We start from the raw sequence: 14,924 nt of genomic DNA, 5'->3' as shown, positions 1-14,924 counted from the left end.
ATCCTGTGGCGTCCTTCCCACAACCTAGTGCCACTACTGTGTGCTTATCTTCCCTGTCACTTTCCTGAAGAGGATAAACGTTACTAAATAACTTTTCCATAAGCCTTTCTCTTTCCCCAAGATATATCAGTGCAAGAAAATCACAAATCTTTGGCACCATTCGCACAGGAAGAATAGCATCCTTCTTTCCTATTTCATGCCATAAAGCAATCTCTTTCCTAAGCAGCCCAGCAGATTTTCTACTAAATCCAACCCCTTGGCCCATAATAAAAGACGCAGTGTAAAGGTTAGTCGGGGTTGTTGAACCTCTCAGCAGTTATCTTGTATTTGTTTACAGTAAATATACGAATGTCTTAAATTTACTGTGGTAATGGTTTATTGATTCTGTAATGGTACACGGGGCACCTTTTAAAGATGGGCGAGAAGAGGGAGGGAGAGAAGGGGGTGACTGTCGAAGGAGGAGGGAGAGGGTGTGAGTTGGAATAGAGGAGGTGGAGAGGCGAAGCAGAGAAATGAAAGAGTGAGGGATAATCCCTCAGTTTGACCAGAGGCGAGGCTCAGTGGAGGGGAATTACAGAAATGTCCTGATTGGCACCTGCCACACACCACCTATCTCTGCACTGCAATGCACTACACACACACACACACACAGATACACACACGCACACACACACACACACACACATCCTCTTGTCCCCTGTCAGAGAGTGTCATTGAAACAGCAGCAATTCAGCTCCTTGACAGCAGCAGTGTTTCCTCTGCAGGAACAGACAAGGAGAAAATAATCCACTTTAAAGTGCTCGACCCACCACTTTGTCTTCTTTTGTTTTCTTCCTCACGTTTTCCTCCTTTCCTCACAACTTATCTGTCTACCACAGCTAGCCTCAAATCCACGCACTCACATAATGTGACATTGCTGCTTACCTTTCACCACTTTAGCACTCATACAGACCCTTTATACCTCCAGGTTGATGTATAATTTATGTTGCTGTTGTTGTATGAAAACCCTGTGACTCACATATATGTGTTTCTAATGCTTTCATCACAGTTGATGTATCAAGCCCAGAGTGATCTTCTCAGGCTGTAAAAAACTTTTCCAACCTCTCGGGCTTGCAAAACATTTTCAAAGACACTGGAATGATTGAAGTGCATTGTCATTGTCAAGACTTTGCTTCTTTGTTCTTTACAAATGGACAGTTTAGAGACAGTTTTTTGTTTTAGGATGCATTAGAGGATTATCATGGTTGATTTTGAATTCTCAAAAGGGAATCCCATACATTGATGAGAAATCCTAAACTGGAAGTTTGCTCAAAGCCACAGATAGTCATGATGATTCAAATGCTGACAAAATTAACCCTCGAATTGAAATGTGCACCATGAAATCTGCAGTCTAAATCTTGAAATATGTGAGGAGTTTTAACATGTTGGGAAATATAATCTTACAATGCATTTGAGTTGTTATTATTAGCCTGCAATAGTTTTTTTTTTCATTATCAGTTAATCTGTTACTGGTCTCAATTCCATGTTTATTCTATAAATGTCAGAAAATAGTGAAAAAAGCTGCTTACAATTTTCTCCAAATTGCTCTTTTTGTCCAACCAACAGTCCAAAATTAAAATGTGATGAGATGAACTAGAAATAAAGCAACAAATCCTCACATTTGAAAAGGCTGATCTTGATTAATTATTAATCTGTTCTGCAACTGATGGAAACTCATTTTCTGTCAATAGATAATCTAATGGTTATTCTTAGGAAAGTCATTTTAGGTAAAACATAATTTAATACCTAAATGTGTGTTTTCTGCAACAATTTTACCAATTTTTTTGTGCAGTGTATGTTTGACAGCACAAGTTACTGTATGGTCAGAGAGGTCCTGACATCAGTAACAGAGTGAGAAGGACAATGGCTGTGATAGTGTAAAGTATGATGCATCCACCCGACACACAAAAAACAACAGCAGTTCACTCTGTTTAGTGAGCGCTGCAGTGTTTTTCCATCCTAAACAAGAATTAGGATTCCTCTAGTGTGTCCTCTGCTGATTCCTTGCCTTGTAAGGTTTACATACTCTTTTCCCCTCCTTAAAGTTTATATATGGTTACCCTCTGAAGTGTAAGTAGCGGAGCCTTTCTGCCGCCTTGTTCCATGCAGATTCCTGCTAATCCCGCTCTGAAATATGAGGAAGCTCGCCTCCAATGATTACACCTTGTAAGACCCTCTGTGTGTTTGTCTATTCATGATTATGCCTTCATACTCGGGTGTGTGTATAGACATGTGTGAAATTTCCCTGCACATATATACTTTAATGCCTTTGCAAGGACTGAATATACTTTTTGTGTGTGTGTGTGTTTGTGTGTGTGCTCTTCGTTTGCCTGTCACTTGGAGGGTAAATCTCTTGGTGCTGATGACTTCCAGTCAAAGCCACGTGAACCTCTTGAGAATACCATCTGAGAGCTCTCCCATTAAAAAAAGGCACTATTTACGCCTCAACTCCTCTTTTTTTCCCTTCCTTCCTCTGTTTTTCTCCTTTCTCCTTGTGTTGTCCCTCTACCCATATATCTAGCCTTCTCTGTCTTTCATTCTTGCTTGTTAATTAGATAAATGTTGCAGCATCTCCTTGTGTTAGTCCCTTCCATACATCTCTCAGCCTTTGTTGAATAATGCATCACTTGCCTGTATTGAAAAGAATACATTATTGATTAAGGAAAGATATGTCTTCTCTTGCTGCATTCTAAGCAATTCGGCTTGAAGCTACCACCATGGCAGCTCCTTGAAGCGATGGTTCGGCGTAATTTCGACCTAGCGTCGTATGCACCATTACGTCTATCTAAACACTGCCTCAGCCCTTTTTTTTCATTTGGTCGCAAATTAGTGGATTAGAGCCATCAGCCAAATGGCTTAGTAAAGGCACTAATGGAACCAACAGTATACCCACTAATAATGCCTGGATTGTTACTTGTAACTTCTACAGTAGTACAAATAGGGTCTTTACTCATAAATCCATGCATTGGAAAGTTTGTAAGTATACCAGGAGTTTATTAAAATAACACTTACCTGATGGCTTTTACTCTGCTGCTATTGCTAAAGCTGTAAACATTGTCGAAATCTCACGCGATCACTGAAATACCGTGTGGTCTCGCGAGATCCCGAATAGAGCTCCTCGATGTGCTCAGTGATCCCGCAAGATTTCAACGATGTGCTCTGTGCGGGATCTTGCGCGACTACACAGTATTTCAGTGATCACGTGAGATTTCGACGATGTGCTCTGTGCGGGATTTACTGTAGAAGTTTGATAACAATCCAGGCATTATTAGTGGGGTAATTTACGAAATACACTGTTGGTTCCATTAGCGCCTGTACTAAGCCATTCGGCTGATGGCTCTAACTCCACTAATTTTCGACCAAATTAAAAAAAAAGGCTGAGGCGGTGTTTAGATAGACGTAATGGTGCATATGACCATCGCTTTAAACCTGGTTTGGTTGAAAAGAAAGAAAGAAAAAAAAACTCACTTTGTATTATTTGTTTTTATTGTTTTCATTCCTCACTCTCATACTTTTATTCCTTTCTGTGTTTTGCTCTTTTGTTCTCCTCCTCCTCCGTTGTATCCACTTTTTAAGGCTCTTGCTTTCTTGTTGTCTTACCTGATGTAATTGTGTGGGTTGATGTCTGGTCTTGCTTGTTGATTGGCTTCATGTAATTATCACACTAAATGGTTATTGACTTGCTCAGAGGTCAATAACGGCAACTGGATCATGTTGGTCAGGAACACTGCTCACTCTGTGTTTCCTAAGTCTTTGTTTGTGTCTAACCTATCTTATCGTTGACTATTGACATGTCCACTCTGATCTGTCTTCTGTTGCTGCAGCTGTTTTGTTTTTCTCTTCATTTCCCCTTTTTTTAGGGCATGCCTCATGAATTTAATTATGGTCTGTATGCACCAGATGTGTTAACAGCAGCAGTGGGAGATGTCCTTCTCTGTTTTGCTTCTTGAAGAAAATCAAACACTTTGCTTCTGAATAAAACAGAAAGTGTTGAAAGAGTTGGAAGATGATCTTTTATGTTTCTCGTCAGTGTAACACAGCAGGTACATCTAGGTGTGTTTGCACGTGTTTTGAATGGTGCCACATCAGTTCCCGCTTGCTGATGGCATCTTGGCTACTACACATGCACACACACACACACCCACACATGGCTGTCACTTCAGAATTCATCCCTTGAGTGACTTTTAATAAAAACAATTCATTTACACGGGTTGATTAATGAATTATTCAGCAATTCACACAAATAAATGAATATAACGTCTGATGCTTAGTGAAGCACAGGCATTTAATATGCTTTATACGTTTAAAGCAAATGTTGAGACTCCAACATTAACATCCAACTTAACTCCACTTCACCTATTTAGTATTCAGTTGTTTCTATATTTTGCACAACTACAATTTGCACTACAAAATCTTTGAGTCTCTTTTTTTTGGTAGCTTTTGAACAAACAATGATTTTGATTTTTTTTTTTTCATTTTTATCTCACGCTGAAAAGTCACTGAAAGAGTAACTACACCCAGGATAAAACTTCAAATCACATGGTGACTAATAATGAAAAAAATACTATTTATAATTGAATAAGGTGAAAAAATACACTATGCAGATTGTTGATGTTACATTAGAACTGGATGTACTGTACAGTCACAAACAGAAAAATGAACATCTTTCTAAAAATCAGTCAGTGCAGTAATGCCTTTTCTCCATAAAAGCTGGAGTTACTGATTTTGAACTTTGTGAAATCATCATTCAGCCAGTTCACTTTTAAAAAGCACAAATGAGATCTCAGTTTAAAGAATTCCCACACCTTTGACATTTGGGATTTGTTGGATGAAATCTCATTTTCAGCTTGCCAAGGGATGAATGTACACAATGCAATGCATCAATACATTCCATGCAAATCAAGGTATTTAAATGATAGACGTAAACCGATTCCATCAACACATCATCATTTTCCTGGTGAAATGTCCATGGCTGTTTAGCCCCAAGAGTTGTGATCTCACTCTCGTCAGTTAGTTTAAACACACTCTTTGGCATTGGATGGATGGCCTGCCTCCCTGCTCCTATAATTGGAACTGACCTGGCTGCACGTAAAAAAAAGAAGCCCTCTATCAATCTTTGTTACTCAATGTTTCCGTTTAACCAATTAAACAAAAACACATGTACACACATGTCGATGCATCGCAAGTATATGTATGTAATTTATTGACTCATAAAAGAGATTTGTCAATAGATACCAGGATAATGAACAGTGTTTCCTGATCATGCCTATTGATAACATTTTACAGTTCTGTAATTCTTGTATCTGTGTGTGTGTGTGTGTGTCTGTGTGTGTGTGTGTGTGTCTTGGTCATTGATGGCGATTGATGGCTGAAAAAAGTTTTTTTTTATACAAAGTAGCCACACACACCCAGTGCAACTTCCAGCATTAATGTAGTAGATGCAAATGTGTGTGTGTGTGTGTGTGTGTGTGTGTGTGTGTGTGTGTGTGTGTGTGGCAGGGGGGTGGGGTGGGGTGTTATTGTGATCAAAGGACATTATTCATCCATCCCTGTTGTTGTCTCCCCTCAGGCTGTATAATTATACACACACGCACATACACACACAACACATTCACAAGCACTCTGATGTTTGTTACTGCCCGCTTGTGTCAAACAGCAAATCATAGAGGTAGGGAGGGAAAGAGAGATCGAGAGAGAGATCGAGAGAGAGAGAGAGAGAGAGAGAGAGAGAGAGAGAGAGAGAGAGAGAGAGAGAGAGAGAGAGAGAGAGAGAGAGAGAGAGAGAGAGAGAGAGAGAGAGAGAGAGAGAGAGAGAGAGAGAGAGAGAGAGAGAGAGAGAGAGAGAGAGAGAGAGGATAGAAATAACATTTTTATGATATCTTTTATGAGTTTGTCCAATTACTGTGTGGAGACGTTTGTTTTTCGTTTGTCCGATATCACACTGTCATTTAATGACTGCATCTTCAGCCTGCTAAACCAGAGGGCCTGTCGCTCTCTCACACACCTCTGCGCAGATGATTTTCAAGTGTGTGTGTGTGTGTGTGTGTGTGTGTCTATGTGCACGCACTTTATCGATATCTTTCCTATAAAGGCAATTTGTATTTGTGTGTCTATAATTGGCAATGTGTATGTGTGTGTGTTTGTGGGCCCAGACTGTGATAATGATGTCACTGTGGTGTTGTCAGATATCCTAGTACCTTGGTAAGACAGTCCTCAATGAGTTTCCCATGGCAACACTTTACTTTTTAGTTCTCTTTTTGGTTTTGTATTCTTGGTGTGTACATCATTTGTGCGTACAAAAGAGGCTGTATTTCACTGTAAATATGAAAACATTTATGTGTGTGTTTGTGTGTGTGTGTGTATGTGCAGGTACTGTATGTCTGAGTATGTGTGTGTATCATTCCAATAGCTTGATGCAGCTGTCTCGCGGATGAGAAATTGTCCTCTCCCTTCTCAAAGGGAATCGATTTGAATGAATATGTGGGACTTCAGGAAATAGAGCTGTTAGTTCTTTCTATAAGTGTATTTCCCACTTTTTTCTCCATCTCGCTCTCGTCTAGTTTTCCCTGATGGCATTGGATCCAAAGTATATAAAGTTTGTGCTTGTGCAGCATAGTTTAAGCTTCACTATGAGGCCCCCTCTCTCTCTCTGTCTATGGCTCTGTCCCATCTCCCTTCTTCTTGGACTAACTTTCTTATCTTTTATTACCTTTTTTCTTCTCTTCAGCTCTTTCTCTCTCTTTTTCTCTCACAATTTCTATCTCACTTTGCCTCCGCTTCAGTTTAAGGAACAGTATCGGTTTATATAGAGATTGCTGCAAACATGCACGCTCACAAAACCAACAGTGGGTACCCACATACACACTCACAAAGTTGCATATTACACAAGCACAGTGGCGCTTGTGAAAGGAGAGTGCATTTTAACAGTGACAGCTGTAGCAAGGTAGACGCGTCGGGTCAGGAGCTGTAAAAGCCCTTTTGTGCAATAAAATCAACTGAATGGGTAGACCTGGCACAGTAAAAATAAAAGTTATGACCCATTCTGTCCAAAGCATATTTTCTACTTTTTAATTAATTGACAAAAGCTCAGGATGGAAGGACTAGCACTGCGTTATGTGATAGCTAAATGGGAATATAAATTGATTTTGATGTTGTACTCCTGTAGGCATTTACTTAAGTCTTTAATCTCCTCACCTGCTTCATCATCACCATATCCTTCTACTACTACTTCTTTTTCACTGTTGTGTTATTCCACTGAGTGAAGCACACTTGATTTTGCACAAGTGGCTCCTGCTGTGAGAGATGCTCTTTTAACATTAGATCAATGCTTTTGATGGGCGGGGAAGTGCTGGAATTGATCAGATCCTGGTCCTGTGCATTTGCATGCAAGTTAAGAACGGTGTACCACTCTTATATTAATATCTATTCAGTGTTTATTCAGTGCTGGTGCCATTATTACTGTAAAAGTGGGTCTGTGTATATACCAGCTAGGATGTGTGTGTATGTCACTCTAACAAGGATAAACAAACAACAGCCTGGCTAACATCAGACTAATCCTCTTGTCTGTTTGTTGCATTTCATTTTTTTTTTTTTGTATGAGCGAATGTCTGGCTAATATGGTGTGTGTGTGTGTATGTGTGTGTGTGTGTATGTGTATGTGTGCGTGTGTGCATTTTTGAGGTGCGCCTGTCTATCAATTTTTTTTTTTCATTCTTGTTGATTAACCCAAGTGTCTCAGTGGTAAATTGAATTTCTGATCTGCCTGACTCGACTCATGTCAGCCACCATAAGCCGACAGAAATACCCTACAATAAATATAACATAAGCTTGGCGACCGAGAGACTGAAGAGGCACACAGAGAATAACACAGCTATCACAGCTTTGGAGGAGAGAATTTTGTCATCTCAGCTTAAGCCTGACTAATATACAGATAACACATGCATGCAGTAGCTGGCTGCGAAAGTCTTTTCATTCCCCATCTTTGTGTCATGAGGCAATTGCATCAGCGTGAGTATAAATTTAAAAAGTCTCCCGTCACTGAGGCCTTCAAGGACACATTTTCTCTTTTTCTGAAATGTTGAAATTGTCTGATTAAATTGTCTACACTAGGTTTTTTAAGCTGAAGAACCTCAGTGGATCTTAATTCTCGGTATATGCTGAAAACTGCTTCATTATGAGCGGCAGCTACTTATTAACTAGAGGCATCTTTCAGGAGGACTTGTCAGTCACAGTTATAGTGGAGGCAGAGAAACAGAGATGTGAGTGAGAGGTTGATTTTTCAGACTGTATTATCGCCACCTACCGTCACTCATGCTTGTAAAATACACGTAGATATATATCAACTAACTTTGCCCTTAGCAATGTTGACCTATTTGTGTTTACATGAATATCTCTTTGTAATCATAAATGGAACAAAATGTCATCTCTCTATTGATTTCATACCCGACAAATACAATTTAGATTGACAGCATGTTCAGGATAGATTTCCTGGTAGTCTGAAGGTTTACAGAGTTACTACCATCTTTCTTCTCTATTCTCTTAACCTCCATATTTCCAATTTTCTATTTATACTTCATTTGACTTTTTTAAAAATATAATAAAATCTACAAATTAGTAGACTCATATGTCAGTCTCTTAATGCTTTGCTCATCTCAATCAACAATCTCCCAGGTTTTATTGTTAAAGTTGAGTTTAAACAATTTAGAGAGTTAGACCAATTCAGTCTTTAAGGCCCTTCATAAGTCACATGCAGTTCACAATGGAGGAAAATGAGGAGAGAGTATAATTTCTGGTAAGGTACGTTGTTGACAAAAAAGTGATTAAGGTATGTTAGTGGTTATTCTTGCCACCATTCAAACAACTAGAACTCCCCAGACTTCAGTAGGCAGAGATCTCTGATTATCTGGTATCATGACACAAATAAATTAGATGAGAATAGTATTATAACTACACATGGAATAACAACAAAAATGTATGTAAAATGTCAAAGAGAAACATACCTAGAATGGATGGTAGATAGAACATGTTAACATGGCTTCCTGTGTGGCTCTGCTTTGCAGTTGTCAATCAACGGTTACACACAGTGAAAAGAGCCTTTAAGTGATGCTTTGTTAAATGCCTTGTTAATTGGATTAATAATGTGTCAGTCAGGGTCAAAGAGACAAAGAATACTCTACCTCTTCATCTCATCTCCTCTTCCCCATTTCCTCTCTTCATACTGGAATTCATAATCAAATTCAGAGATATTTTGTTGAGAATTTGAAAAATTCCAGTAAGGCATGCATTTGCCTCAAATATTGTTGCTATATCAGTTTATATTATAAAATCTCCTCGATGGGCTTTCTCACTATGCCAGCAATTCAAGTTCAAAATGGCCTTAATGGGAATGAGGTCAGCTGGACTGTTTAGAAGTAGCTGGTTAGAAATGAACACAGAGGAGGAGCCTTTATTGCAGGCTTTTAGTCATTAATAATCAGTGATGAGGTCAGCAAGGCTTGATTATGCTGACCACACAACTTTGTGGGTGGGTGAGCAGTGCAAGCACATAGACAGGTAGTTACATCGTTAGTCAGTATTCCCTCCTTTCTTCATCTCTCCGTTTCTCTGGTGCAGTAAAGTTCCTTTGTTTCGTGATTATTGGTGCAGTCCATTCTCCAGGCTTGTTAGTTACTTTTTTTCCCCAAAACAACGCTACACTCTTCCCTTTGAGCTGCTTTGGGATTTGAATAAAAATCCAGCGTGCTGGGAGGTCAGGCAACAGTCACTTGCTTTAAGTTCAATCTAATTAGGTCTCTAAGAAAAAATGGACCTCCCACTGTTCAAACTTTGTCATATCAGGAGATGGATAACAGGATCACATATTGATGACATTAAAAACAGGTCTATTTATTTAACTTGTCTTCAACAAGCATTTCACATACAGCAAGATGTAGGAGTTGTGGCACAAAATTTTAAATAGGTCAGTGGAAAAAAAAGAGGCTATAATTACACTGCTTTTTAACATAGTGCAGCCTGTAAAATCTATTTAATGCTAGAATCTGTGCAGGGTTTCTGAGCTTAATTCTGTCAAACCAGGTCTTCCTCTCTAGCTTCTTTTTTTTCTGTCCTCTTCTCCTCCTGCTCTCATCTGCATTTCTCATCTAATCTTTAAAGTCTATCTGTCCTCTCCTCTCTCTTTCTTTTTTTCCCCATCTTTTCCTCTGTTAAGTGTTTGAAGATTGCGGCGAGAGATTTCTCCTCATATCCAAGCCGTGTCGAAAGGAGTTGGCAATAGCTGCACCCTTCTTCTCTCTATGTACATAACCATGCACAAACTCACACATATACAGTACATGCACACACACACACACACACACACACACACACACACACAGCACTTAACAAAGCCATGCCCCTTGCCATTTATGAACAGTGCTTTATGCAACTCTCCTGTTTTTAATGGCACAACTTTTTCCATCTTTTCCTTCATTGCTTTACATTCAACTCCATCTATGTATTTTTGACTTTAAAGATCACACACACACACACACACACACACACACACACACACACACACAGTCATGCAGAAATGCTGTTGCCACATTACTGCACAATGTCTGCAGTGAATGAGCACAATCACGTTAGAATAGGACTGGTTTGCTTCTCTCGCCTGCTCCTTGCATCCTGCGTGAAGCTTCTCTGGCGTAGCAACACAATTCCATTAAAATGGACCATAGTCTTTCCCTTAGCATTAGCGCAGTGTAGCCTAGCCCAGCACTGCACCATGTTGGGGGCAGTGAGCTGTGCTAAAAGACAGGGAACGGAGAAATGCAGGCAGTGAGAGTGACATGAATTAAATATCCCTCTGACGAGCCTCTTCCTTGTTTCAGTCGTCTCTCCATTATGATGGAGAGCCCCGTGGAGCATGAAGTCAACCCTAATTGTTCTGAAGTAGTGGGCCAGACAGGCGTAGGGATGGATGGATGGATGGGTGGAAAAAAGGGATGACTTGTAAGTACGTCCCCATGTGACAAGCAGGGAACAAGCTGTGAGCACCATGGGGGGCTTTCAGGAAAATGGCATTATTCATGTTTTATTGGCACGCTCAGTTTATTTGTCTCTCCCTGGCGCTCTGCCTCTCTTTCTCAGTCTACGTAACGCACCAGCCAGCACTTTGCTTTTAAAACTTCAGCTTTGAAAAAAAGAATGCAGCGTCCCATCCATTAACATGAAAGACAACTTAAGAGGTCTTGTCGAGCCTGACAAGAAACTTGAGTGTCCTTGTGTCTGTCTACTGACAACCACACATGCTTCACATCCACAACATGACAAACTTTTAACCCCCTGGATCTGAAAGTAAGAGAATATTAATACTCCATCCTTCAGCATCCTTTGGTTTTAACTTGTCTCACCTAACGTTTGAGAAATCTACACTGGCATTTTATGTGTTCAGGTAAGGTATTAAGCGTGTACCTCATGTTGTACATTAAAATGTTTGTTGTAAGTCAGTGTGACAGCTACATATTTGTAAGTATTCTGCAGGACACGGTTATGCAGTAGCTCATAATGTAGGCTTCAATGGCTACGGATACATCCCTCTACATTTTTGTCTTCCCAGTTTTAAATGCTGCAGTGAACGACTTTTTGGTAGATAACTATTTTTAGTTTTCAGGTCATTTGCAACTTGTCTCAGCACGCTCGGCTCTTTTAACTGCAGAGCCCTTAATATGTAGTCCTTAAAGTGTCGTGTCACATCATGTAACTGACGTGGTGCAGTGAGCCCTCCTTTAGATTGTAGTGTTGCGTGGAATTCAGCTGACTTTAAAGAGAGAGGGATGAAAATGGGGACGATGAAAAAGTGACTCAACAGCTTTCTCCTTGAAAAAAAACAGTGGGGAGAAAGAAAGAACGAAAGAAAGAAAGAAAGAAAGAAAGAAAGATGGAATGAGTGCAAATGGGAGTGAGTTAAAGATAGAATAAGAAAGTGCAGAGAAAACTGGAGAGAGGCTGAGGGGCTTTTAAAGAAGCGGCCTTTAATTAAGTTGATAGTGTGGTTATTAGTGATAAGGTTTTTGCTGAGAAAAGTCAGTGCGCATCCTATTAAGTCCCCCACCCTGCATACTGTAATTACTGTATGCAACCTTAGTTAATACAAGCACTGTGTGACCCTCAAATCCGTCCTCTTGTTACTCAAGGTGATGAGGCTACAGCTTCAGAAAATAGTGAATAAATGATAAGCTTATTATATTGGAAAAACTAATAGTTTATGGATTTTATTTTCCCAGATAAGTAATGTTACTGACTTACTGTAAATTAATTTCTGGCTGGAGTCAATCTCTTTCTTTATTAACACTTACCTTTGTGATGATTAGCATATTTGTAACATTCAAGAGTCATAACTTTATGTTTTAAGTCAAACAAGTTAGCCCCTCATGTTGCATTCAATTTTTTCCCAACTTTTTTTTTTGGTTAAATGTGAATAAAACTAAATAAGTAAAGGCAAATAGGTCAATAATAACTATTTTAAATATAGCTTCTGAAGGGTGAAATGTGAAATGGAAAGAATGCTATCAACTACCAGCAGAAATACGGACAACACTCACACTATCTTGTAAAACAAACCTTTAAAGCAGCTAATCTCTTTTAGTTTTTGGTCACAGTGGAACAAGCGGCAAAGACAAGATTGACAAGATGAGATGAGATCACCTTGTCGTGTCAAAAAAAGTTGCCGTACAAACCCTGCAGATAAGGAGCAATAATAGCATTTATTTTGAGTTGAAGTCTAATATTCACTTGTTTGGCCAACTCCTTAGAAACATATATGGCAACTTGACTGTTAACTGCTCTACTACTGTATGTTCACCAGCTATTAGTTTAACTTTATCTTTGTGACATTTGATGCTGAAAAAAAATCATGTGCCGTGGAGTGTCATCAGAGTGTTTAAGCTGAAAGACAGCTGCTGGAAACATGGTTTAATAATGGTAGTGAGACTTAACCAAAAACTATAAAGTTCCAGTCCAAAAAATAATATAATAATTCTCTGAGGGTTATTACTAGATTTCCTAACAAATTGCTTTATACTCACTGACAGTATGTGAAATAATGTAGGCCTATACGAACCCTTAACATTTTCTACATAGTGGACAATGTATATGGCACAGTAATCCAGAGCACCTGTTCCTATGGAGTGCCTGCTCTAAGAAAACTAGTTCTGGCTCCCACTTCCCTCCAGCTTCAGCATCACATCAGCTTCATCTAGTCTGTCTCTTCCTCTTCTCCCTATCTGTCCTTCTCTCTGTCCTTCTCCATTATCTTCCTCTTTCTGTCCGTCTCAGCCAGCCTTTGGTGCTTTTATAGTGTTTTTTTTTTTGGGAGGACGGACGTACAGCGAAACATGTGGGGAGGGTTTAAAAATAGCAGAAGTACCAGAGAAATAGGGAACGGGAGGGAGGGAAGACGGATGGAGGGGGGAGGGGGGGGGGGGGTGGGATGGAAAGAGGGAGTGTTTCAGGGTCAACATTGACAAATGGGTCTGCGGAGTTAGCCGTGGCTCCAGGGAGCACCGACAGTTAGGTCAGCACTCCCCGAAGGGAACAGGGAAATTGGGTTTTTACCTGCTGAAACACCTGAGAGAGGAAGGGAGGGGGTGAAACAAAGAGAGCGATGTTGAGATAAGCAGACATAGAGAGAGGGAGAGTATAGAATTTGTGGGGAGAGCGATATATTTTAGCCTCTATCCCTTATTATTTAAAGATACAGGGCAGGGGGTTGTTGTCACATTTGGTGCAGAGCAATAGCCGCTTACAGTAGTATAACCTTTACATTGAGTAGTATGATTTACCAAAGCATATTACATGTTAGTGAGGGAAATTAAAATCCTACATAGCAGTGGTTTGTTAAGTCGTTGCGTCTATGAAAGTGAATACTAGAGCCAGTTCTTCAAATTTGAGATAAATTCCTCTAACTTGATTGATTGATACACGAGGTGCCTTAAAATGCCCTTTTTCTTTTTACACAAACAACTTCCTATGAAACCAACTCTGTGATAGCTTAGGTAAGCTGTCCTTGAGAGAAGTGATCCTTTATTCTCTTCACTGCAGCAAACCCACGCTCTGCCTGGCCGACCCTGGCTTTCTGTGCTTGAATACTAAAGCTCTTGAATGAATAGAAGCTGGGTTTTGTTATTAAGGGGTTTAAATTAATTGAAGTCACTGACGTTTCAATAGCTTATTTAAAGGGTTCATGAAGACTCATGACAAGGTGTTGCGTATTGTGTATTTGCATCTGCGTTTATATGTGTTTGCGTCAGTGTGAGGGTGAGGGTGATCACGACTTTTTTTGTATGATGATTTGTATAAGTGTGTGTGTGTGTGTGTGTGTGTGTGTTTGAGATGTCAGCTTAGTCCAACCTTGACAAAGAAGAAGAGGGCATTGTTAGTGCAGATCCGCTGAGAAATATGGCTCGACAAAGAGACATGTACACTCACACACATACAAAGAACATAAAGGAAGAGAAAGTCAAAGTGACATTTTTTCTATTGCCTTATGTTCAGCACACATACACACACAATGATTGGACAGGATATACAAATGTCATTTACGTCATTTAGACGTCTATCTGCTTCCTAAAGGCTGGTGGTTTGTGTGTGTGTGTGTGTGTGTGTGTGTGTGTGTGTGTGTGTGTGTGTGTGTGTGTGTGTGTGTGTGTGTGTGTGTGGTACATAAATCTTAGGATCTTTTCAAAATAGTTGCCACACACCTCATCCACTATCCACTGTGACAATCATCCACTATGACACACACACTCACACACACAATGTTAAGCACAGTTAGCCATTGATGAAGACTAAAAGCTCCTTCATTTAACTATAGTCTCCCTGCAGTATACTAGCTATAATTTATTGCT

At 39.8% G+C, this 14,924-nt stretch overlaps 1 protein-coding gene across 1 annotated transcript in view; it reads left to right on the top strand.

Annotated features, from left to right (window-relative positions):
* The window catches only part of grin2aa (glutamate receptor, ionotropic, N-methyl D-aspartate 2A, a), a 131,635-nt gene that overhangs the window by 1,148 nt on the left and 115,563 nt on the right, over nt 1-14,924 (top strand). The gene's annotated exons all lie outside the window — the stretch shown is intronic.

The sequence above is a fragment of the Scomber japonicus genome, chromosome 18, assembly GCF_027409825.1.
Source record: "Scomber japonicus isolate fScoJap1 chromosome 18, fScoJap1.pri, whole genome shotgun sequence".
Lineage (NCBI taxonomy): Eukaryota > Metazoa > Chordata > Actinopteri > Scombriformes > Scombridae > Scomber > Scomber japonicus.
This window is presented reverse-complemented; position numbering and strand designations above follow the sequence as displayed.